Consider the following 10,000-nt stretch of genomic DNA (forward strand, 5'->3'; position numbering starts at 1 on the left):
TGCAACAGCAACCATCAAACTAGTAGGAGAATACACGCCCGTGATAGTATAGGAGATTCCCACTGTCCCTATCTTTTTTTTTATCTCGGACATATATATACCGGCTTATCGTCAATAACTCGAAAACCAGCACGTTAAGGCCAATTTTGGTCTATACGATTCTTATGCAGTTTTAGATTCTCTACACGGTCCAATGATCGTTTTATTTTTTTGTCGAATTTTGAGAATTTTTTTTTTTTTTTCTCGAAAACGAGCTCGACGACCTGCACTTTTGACGACGCCATCGTGTTCCCCCGGATTTTTTCCTGCAAGATAGGGTGGCGATTTTTTGTCCTACGACGATTTTTGACGCCGGAGCGATGATTCGGAGCAGAGCGGACTTAGAAACTTTCGCGCGTCGACCGCCGGACCCGATCGCTCCAGGCTGTTTTTCGTCAATAACTCGAAAACGAGCACGGTAACGCTCGTTTTCGCCCGTACGATACTTGTACCGTTTACCGTTGGCTACCTGGCAGATGGTTTGTTTTTTTTTTATCTCGAATTTTGAGAGCTTTTTTAACTTTTTTCTCAAAAACGAGCACGTGAACGCCAATTTTCGTCTATACGATTCTTATGCAGTTTTTATATTCTCTACACGGTCCAGTGATCGTTTTATTTTTTTGTCGAATTTTGAGAATTTTTTTTTTTTTTTCTCGAAAACGAGCTCGACGACCTGCACTTTTGACGACGCCATCGTGTTCCCCGGATTTTTTTCCTGCAAGATAGCGTGTCTATTTTTGTCCTACGACGATTTTTGACGCCGGAGCGGTGTTTCGGAGCAGAGCGGACTTAGAAACTTTCGCGCGTCGACCGCCGGAGCGATCGCTCCAGGCTGTTTTTCGTCAATAACTCGAAAACGAGCACGGTAACGCTCATTTTCGCCCGTATGATACTTGTACCGTTTACCGTTGGCTACCTGGTAGATGGTTTTTTTTTTTTTTATCTCGAAGTTTGAGAGCTTTTTTAATTTTTCCACAAAAACGAGCACGTGAACGCCAATTTCGTCTATACGATTCTTATGCAGTTTATATTCTCTACACGGTCCACTGATCGTTTTATTTTTTGTCGAATTTTCAGAATTTTTTTTTTTTTTTCTCGAAAACGAGCTCGACGACCTGCACTTTTGACGACGCCATCGTGTTCCCCGGATTTTTTCCTGCAAGATAGCGTGTCTATTTTTTGTCCTACGACGATTTTTGACGCCGGAGCGATGATTCGGAGCAGAGCGGACTTAGAAACTTTCGCGCGTCGACCGCCGGAGCGATCGCTCCAGGCTGTTTTTCGTCAATAACTCGAAAACGAGCACGGTAACGCTCATTTTCGCCCGTACGATACTTGTACCGTTTACCGTTGGCTACCTGGTAGATGGTTTTTTTTTTTTTTATCTCGAAGTTTGAGAGCTTTTTTAATTTTTTCAACAAAAACGAGCACGTGAACGCCAATTTTCGTCTATACGATTCTTATGCAGTTTTATATTCTCTACACGGTCCACTGATCGTTTTATTTTTTTGTCGAATTTTGAGAATTTTTTTTTTTTTTTCTCGAAAACGAGCTCGACGACCTGCACTTTTGACGACGCCATCGTGTTCCCCGGATTTTTTCCTGCAAGATAGGGTGGCGATTTTTTGTCCTACGACGATTTTTGACGCCGGAGCGATGATTCGGAGCAGAGCGGACTTAGAAACTTTCGCGCGTCGACCGCCGGACCGATCGCTCCAGGCTGTTTTTCGTCAATAACTCGAAAACGAGCACGGTAACGCTCGTTTTCGCCCGTACGATACTTGTACCGTTTACCGTTGGCTACCTGGTAGACGGTTTTTTTTTTTTTTTATCTCGAAGTTTGAGAGCTTTTTTAATTTTTTCCACAAAAACGAGCACGTGAACGCCAATTTTCGTCTATACGATTCTTATGCAGTTTTATATTGTCTACACGGTCCACTGATCGTTTTATTTTTTTGTCGAATTTTGAGAATTTTTTTTTTTTTTTCTCGAAAACGAGCTCGACGACCTGCACTTTTGACGACGCCATCGTGTTCCCCGGATTTTTTCCTGCAAGATAGCGTGTCTATTTTTTGTCCTACGACGATTTTTGACGCCGGAGCGGTGTTTCGGAGCAGAGCGGACTTAGAAACTTTAGCGCGTCGACCGCCGGAGCGATCGCTCCAGGCTGTTTTTCGTCAATAACTCGAAAACGAGCACGGTAACGCTCATTTTCGCCCGTACGATACTTGTACCGTTTACCGTTGGCTACCTGGTAGATGGTTCTTTTTTTTTTTATCTCGAAGTTTGAGAGCTTTTTTAATTTTTTCCACAAAAACGAGCACGTGAACGCCAATTTTCGTCTATACGATTCTTATGCAGTTTTATATTCTCTACACGGTCCACTGTTCGTTTTATTTTTTTGTCGAATTTTGAGAATTTTTTTTTTTTTTTCTCGAAAACGAGCTCGACGACCTGCACTTTTGACGACGCCATCGTGTTCCCCGGATTTTTTCCTGCAAGATAGGGTGGCGATTTTTTGTCCTACGACGATTTTTGACGCCGGAGCGATGATTCGGAGCAGAGCGGACTTAGAAACTTTCGCGCGTCGACCGCCGGACCGATCGCTCCAGGCTGTTTTTCGTCAATAACTCGAAAACGAGCACGGTAACGCTCGTTTTCGCCCGTACGATACTTGTACCGTTTACCGTTGGCTACCTGGCAGATGGTTTGTTTTTTTTTTATCTCGAATTTTGAGAGCTTTTTTAACTTTTTTCTCAAAAACGAGCACGTGAACGCCAATTTTGGTCTATACGATTCTTATGCAGTTTTAGATTCTCTACACGGTCCACTGATCGTTTTATTTTTTTGTCGAGTTTTGAGAATTTTTTTTTTTTTTTCTCGAAAACTAGCTCGACGACCTGCACTTTTGACGACGCCATCGTGTTCCCCGGATTTTTTCCTGCAAGATAGGCTGGCGATTTTTTGTCCTACTCCCATATTCGTGTCTTTTTGCTTAACGAAATCTTTTATATACTAATAACTTTTTAATAAAAAAACGTGCGACGGCAAAATCCGTCTTAGAGTCACTGGGGTGGTGACATGACAAAATATGTTAAGATCAGCCGCCCCTATGCGTAAAGTATGTCGTTTTTCCATTTTTTCACCCCGGAGCGACACCAACATTGTGTTGCAATTTTAAACCGCGCGGTTAAACGGCGGGCCAAACAGTCGCTGGTTTATGCAACAACAACCATCAAACTAGTAGGAGAATACACGCCCGTGATAGTATAGGAGATTCCCACTGTCCCTATCTTTTTTTTTATCTCGGACATATATATACCGGCTTATCGTCAATAACTCGAAAACCAGCACGTTAAGGCCAATTTTGGTCTATACGATTCTTATGCAGTTTTAGATTCTCTACACGGTCCAATGATCGTTTTATTTTTTTGTCGAATTTTGAGAATTTTTTTTTTTTTTTCTCGAAAACGAGCTCGACGACCTGCACTTTTGACGACGCCATCGTGTTCCCCGGATATTTTCCTGCAAGATAGCGTGTCTATTTTTTGTCCTACGACGATTTTTGACGCCGGAGCGGTGTTTCGGAGCAGAGCGGACTTGAAAACTTTCGCGCGTCGACCGCCGGAGCGATCGCTCCAGGCTGTTTTTCGTCAATAACTCGAAAACGAGCACGGTAACGCTCATTTTCGCCCGTACGATACTTGTACCGTTTACCGTTGGCTACCTGGTAGATGGTTTTTTTTTTTTTTATCTCGAAGTTTGAGAGCTTTTTTAATTTTTTCCACAAAAACGAGCACGTGAACGCCAATTTTCGTCTATACGATTCTTATGCAGTTTTATATTCTCTACACGGTCCACTGATCGTTTTATTTTTTTGTCGAATTTTGAGAATTTTTTTTTTTTTTTCTCGAAAACGAGCTCGACGACCTGCACTTTTGACGACGCCATCGTGTTCCCCGGATTTTTTCCTGCAAGATAGCGTGTCTATTTTTTGTCCTACGACGATTTTTGACGCCGGAGCGATGATTCGGAGCAGAGCGGACTTAGAAACTTTCGCGCGTCGACCGCCGGACCGATCGCTCCAGGCTGTTTTTCGTCAATAACTCGAAAACGAGCACGGTAACGCTCGTTTTCGCCCGTACGATACTTGTACCGTTTACCGTTGGCTACCTGGTAGATGGTTTTTTTTTTTTTTATCTCGAAGTTTGAGAGCTTTTTTAATTTTTTCCACAAAAACGAGCACGTGAACGCCAATTTTCGTCTGTACGATTCTTATGCAGTTTTAGATTCTCTACACGGTCCAATGATCGTTTTATTTTTTTGTCGAATTTTGAGAATTTTTTTTTTTTTTTCTCGAAAACGAGCTCGACGACCTGCACTTTTGACGACGCCATCGTGTTCCCCGGATTTTTTCCTGCAAGATAGGGTGGCGATTTTTTGTCCTACGACGATTTTTGACGCCGGAGCGGTGTTTCGGAGCAGAGCGGACTTAGAAACTTTCGCGCGTCGACCGCCGGAGCGATCGCTCCAGGCTGTTTTTCGTCAATAACTCGAAAACGAGCACGGTAACGCTCATTTTCGCCCGTACGATACTTGTACCGTTTACCGTTGGCTACCTGGTAGATGGTTTTTTTTTTTTTTATCTCGAAGTTTGAGAGCTTTTTTAATTTTTTCAACAAAAACGAGCACGTGAACGCCAATTTTCGTCTATACGATTCTTATGCAGTTTTATATTCTCTACACGGTCCAGTGATCGTTTTATTTTTTTGTCGAATTTTGAGAATTTTTTTTTTTTTTTCTCGAAAACGAGCTCGACGACCTGCACTTTTGACGACGCCATCGTGTTCCCCGGATTTTTTCCTGCAAGATAGGGTGGCGATTTTTTGTCCTACGACGATTTTTGACGCCGGAGCGATGATTCGGAGCAGAGCGGACTTAGAAACTTTCGCGCGTCGACCGCCGGACCGATCGCTCCAGGCTGTTTTTCGTCAATAACTCGAAAACGAGCACGGTAACGCTCGTTTTCGCCCGTACGATACTTGTACCGTTTACCGTTGGCTACCTGGTAGACGGTTTTTTTTTTTTTTATCTCGAAGTTTGAGAGCTTTTTTAATTTTTTCCACAAAAACGAGCACGTGAACGCCAATTTTCGTCTATACGATTCTTATGCAGTTTTATATTGTCTACACGGTCCACTGATCGTTTTATTTTTTTGTCGAATTTTGAGAATTTTTTTTTTTTTTTCTCGAAAACGAGCTCGACGACCTGCACTTTTGACGACGCCATCGTGTTCCCCGGATTTTTTCCTGCAAGATAGCGTGTCTATTTTTTGTCCTACGACGATTTTTGACGCCGGAGCGGTGTTTCGGAGCAGAGCGGACTTAGAAACTTTAGCGCGTCGACCGCCGGAGCGATCGCTCCAGGCTGTTTTTCGTCAATAACTCGAAAACGAGCACGGTAACGCTCATTTTCGCCCGTACGATACTTGTACCGTTTACCGTTGGCTACCTGGTAGATGGTTCTTTTTTTTTTTATCTCGAAGTTTGAGAGCTTTTTTAATTTTTTCCACAAAAACGAGCACGTGAACGCCAATTTTCGTCTATACGATTCTTATGCAGTTTTATATTCTCTACACGGTCCACTGTTCGTTTTATTTTTTTGTCGAATTTTGAGAATTTTTTTTTTTTTTTTCGAAAACGAGCTCGACGACCTGCACTTTTGACGACGCCATCGTGTTCCCCGGATTTTTTCCTGCAAGATAGGGTGGCGATTTTTTGTCCTACGACGATTTTTGACGCCGGAGCGATGATTCGGAGCAGAGCGGACTTAGAAACTTTCGCGCGTCGACCGCCGGACCGATCGCTCCAGGCTGTTTTTCGTCAATAACTCGAAAACGAGCACGGTAACGCTCGTTTTCGCCCGTACGATACTTGTACCGTTTACCGTTGGCTACCTGGCAGATGGTTTGTTTTTTTTTTATCTCGAATTTTGAGAGCTTTTTTAACTTTTTTCTCAAAAACGAGCACGTGAACGCCAATTTTGGTCTATACGATTCTTATGCAGTTTTAGATTCTCTACACGGTCCACTGATCGTTTTATTTTTTTGTCGAGTTTTGAGAATTTTTTTTTTTTTTTCTCGAAAACTAGCTCGACGACCTGCACTTTTGACGACGCCATCGTGTTCCCCGGATTTTTTCCTGCAAGATAGCGTGTCTATTTTTTGTCCTACGACGATTTTTGACGCCGGAGCGGTGTTTCGGAGCAGAGCGGACTTAGAAACTTTCGCGCGTCGACCGCCGGAGCGATCGCTCCAGGCTGTTTTTCGTCAATAACTCGAAAACGAGCACGGTAACGCTCATTTTCGCCCGTACGATACTTGTACCGTTTACCGTTGGCTACCTGGTAGACGGTTTTTTTTTTTTTTATCTCGAAGTTTGAGAGCTTTTTTAATTTTTTCCACAAAAACGAGCACGTGAACGCCAATTTTCGTCTATACGATTCTTATGCAGTTTTATATTGTCTACACGGTCCACTGATCGTTTTATTTTTTTGTCGAATTTTGAGAATTTTTTTTTTTTTTTCTCGAAAACGAGCTCGACGACCTGCACTTTTGACGACGCCATCGTGTTCCCCGGATTTTTTCCTGCAAGATAGCGTGTCTATTTTTTGTCCTACGACGATTTTTGACGCCGGAGCGGTGTTTCGGAGCAGAGCGGACTTAGAAACTTTAGCGCGTCGACCGCCGGAGCGATCGCTCCAGGCTGTTTTTCGTCAATAACTCGAAAACGAGCACGGTAACGCTCATTTTCGCCCGTACGATACTTGTACCGTTTACCGTTGGCTACCTGGTAGATGGTTCTTTTTTTTTTTATCTCGAAGTTTGAGAGCTTTTTTAATTTTTTCCACAAAAACGAGCACGTGAACGCCAATTTTCGTCTATACGATTCTTATGCAGTTTTATATTCTCTACACGGTCCACTGTTCGTTTTATTTTTTTGTCGAATTTTGAGAATTTTTTTTTTTTTTTTCGAAAACGAGCTCGACGACCTGCACTTTTGACGACGCCATCGTGTTCCCCGGATTTTTTCCTGCAAGATAGGGTGGCGATTTTTTGTCCTACGACGATTTTTGACGCCGGAGCGATGATTCGGAGCAGAGCGGACTTAGAAACTTTCGCGCGTCGACCGCCGGACCGATCGCTCCAGGCTGTTTTTCGTCAATAACTCGAAAACGAGCACGGTAACGCTCGTTTTCGCCCGTACGATACTTGTACCGTTTACCGTTGGCTACCTGGCAGATGGTTTGTTTTTTTTTTATCTCGAATTTTGAGAGCTTTTTTAACTTTTTTCTCAAAAACGAGCACGTGAACGCCAATTTTGGTCTATACGATTCTTATGCAGTTTTAGATTCTCTACACGGTCCACTGATCGTTTTATTTTTTTGTCGAGTTTTGAGAATTTTTTTTTTTTTTTCTCGAAAACTAGCTCGACGACCTGCACTTTTGACGACGCCATCGTGTTCCCCGGATTTTTTCCTGCAAGATAGCGTGTCTATTTTTTGTCCTACGACGATTTTTGACGCCGGAGCGGTGTTTCGGAGCAGAGCGGACTTAGAAACTTTCGCGCGTCGACCGCCGGAGCGATCGCTCCAGGCTGTTTTTCGTCAATAACTCGAAAACGAGCACGGTAACGCTCATTTTCGCCCGTACGATACTTGTACCGTTTACCGTTGGCTACCTGGTAGACGGTTTTTTTTTTTTTTATCTCGAAGTTTGAGAGCTTTTTTAATTTTTTCCACAAAAACGAGCACGTGAACGCCAATTTTCGTCTATACGATTCTTATGCAGTTTTATATTGTCTACACGGTCCACTGATCGTTTTATTTTTTTGTCGAATTTTGAGAATTTTTTTTTTTTTTTCTCGAAAACGAGCTCGACGACCTGCACTTTTGACGACGCCATCGTGTTCCCCGGATTTTTTCCTGCAAGATAGCGTGTCTATTTTTTGTCCTACGACGATTTTTGACGCCGGAGCGGTGGTTCGGAGCAGAGCGGACTTAGAAACTTTAGCGCGTCGACCGCCGGAGCGATCGCTCCAGGCTGTTTTTCGTCAATAACTCGAAAACGAGCACGGTAACGCTCATTTTCGCCCGTACGATACTTGTACCGTTTACCGTTGGCTACCTGGTAGATGGTTCTTTTTTTTTTTATCTCGAAGTTTGAGAGCTTTTTTAATTTTTTCCACAAAAACGAGCACGTGAACGCCAATTTTCGTCTATACGATTCTTATGCAGTTTTATATTCTCTACACGGTCCACTGTTCGTTTTATTTTTTTGTCGAATTTTGAGAATTTTTTTTTTTTTTTTCGAAAACGAGCTCGACGACCTGCACTTTTGACGACGCCATCGTGTTCCCCGGATTTTTTCCTGCAAGATAGGGTGGCGATTTTTTGTCCTACGACGATTTTTGACGCCGGAGCGATGATTCGGAGCAGAGCGGACTTAGAAACTTTCGCGCGTCGACCGCCGGACCGATCGCTCCAGGCTGTTTTTCGTCAATAACTCGAAAACGAGCACGGTAACGCTCGTTTTCGCCCGTACGATACTTGTACCGTTTACCGTTGGCTACCTGGCAGATGGTTTGTTTTTTTTTTATCTCGAATTTTGAGAGCTTTTTTAACTTTTTTCTCAAAAACGAGCACGTGAACGCCAATTTTGGTCTATACGATTCTTATGCAGTTTTAGATTCTCTACACGGTCCACTGATCGTTTTATTTTTTTGTCGAGTTTTGAGAATTTTTTTTTTTTTTTCTCGAAAACTAGCTCGACGACCTGCACTTTTGACGACGCCATCGTGTTCCCCGGATTTTTTCCTGCAAGATAGCGTGTCTATTTTTTGTCCTACGACGATTTTTGACGCCGGAGCGGTGTTTCGGAGCAGAGCGGACTTAGAAACTTTCGCGCGTCGACCGCCGGAGCGATCGCTCCAGGCTGTTTTTCGTCAATAACTCGAAAACGAGCACGGTAACGCTCATTTTCGCCCGTACGATACTTGTACCGTTTACCGTTGGCTACCTGGTAGATGGTTTTTTTTTTTTTTATCTCGAAGTTTGAGAGCTTTTTTAATTTTTTCCACAAAAACGAGCACGTGAACGCCAATTTTCGTCTATACGATTCTTATGCAGTTTTATATTCTCTACACGGTCCACTGATCGTTTTATTTTTTTGTCGAATTTTGAGAATTTTTTTTTTTTTTTCTCGAAAACGAGCTCGACGACCTGCACTTTTGACGACGCCATCGTGTTCCCCGGATTTTTTCCTGCAAGATAGCGTGTCGATTTTTTGTCCTAGCTCAATTATTAAGGAAGTTACGGTTTCTTGATTTTTCGGTATGTTCGAACTGGTCTTTTAGGCGGGCGCTCGGTCGCGCGGTGCTTTCGCATCGACCGACGTACCGATCGGCGGCGACGGTTTTTCGTCTATATCTCGAAAACTAGTACGCTAACACATATTTTGACCTATATGATATTTGTTCAGTGTAATTTTTTCTATCTGGTAGGCTGGTTTTTTTTTTTTTATCTCGAATTTTTTGAACGTTTTTGTTTTTTTCTCGAAAACTAGCGCGACGACCGATATTTTTAACTACGGTTTTGAATTCGTCTAATTTTTGCCTACAAGATAGCGTGTCGAGTTTTTGTTCTGCGACGATTTTGACCATTTTTTCATTTTTTTCTCGAAAACGAGCACGGCAATCTATATTTTTAACGACGGCATCGTGTTCCCCTGCTTTTTTCCTACAAGATAGCGTTTTTTTTTTTTGCCCTAGCTCAATTATTAAGGAAATTACAGGTGTTGGTTTTCGCTCTAAGTTATAACAGGCCGTTCGGGCGGGCGGTTGGGTCGCGCGGTTCCCCCCATAAGCGGCCGTGCGTAAGCCCGTGCGTCGCCGGCGTTCCGGCG

Source organism: Colletes latitarsis, unplaced genomic scaffold (assembly GCF_051014445.1).
Source record: "Colletes latitarsis isolate SP2378_abdomen unplaced genomic scaffold, iyColLati1 scaffold0103, whole genome shotgun sequence".
Classification (NCBI taxonomy): Eukaryota; Metazoa; Arthropoda; class Insecta; order Hymenoptera; family Colletidae; genus Colletes; species Colletes latitarsis.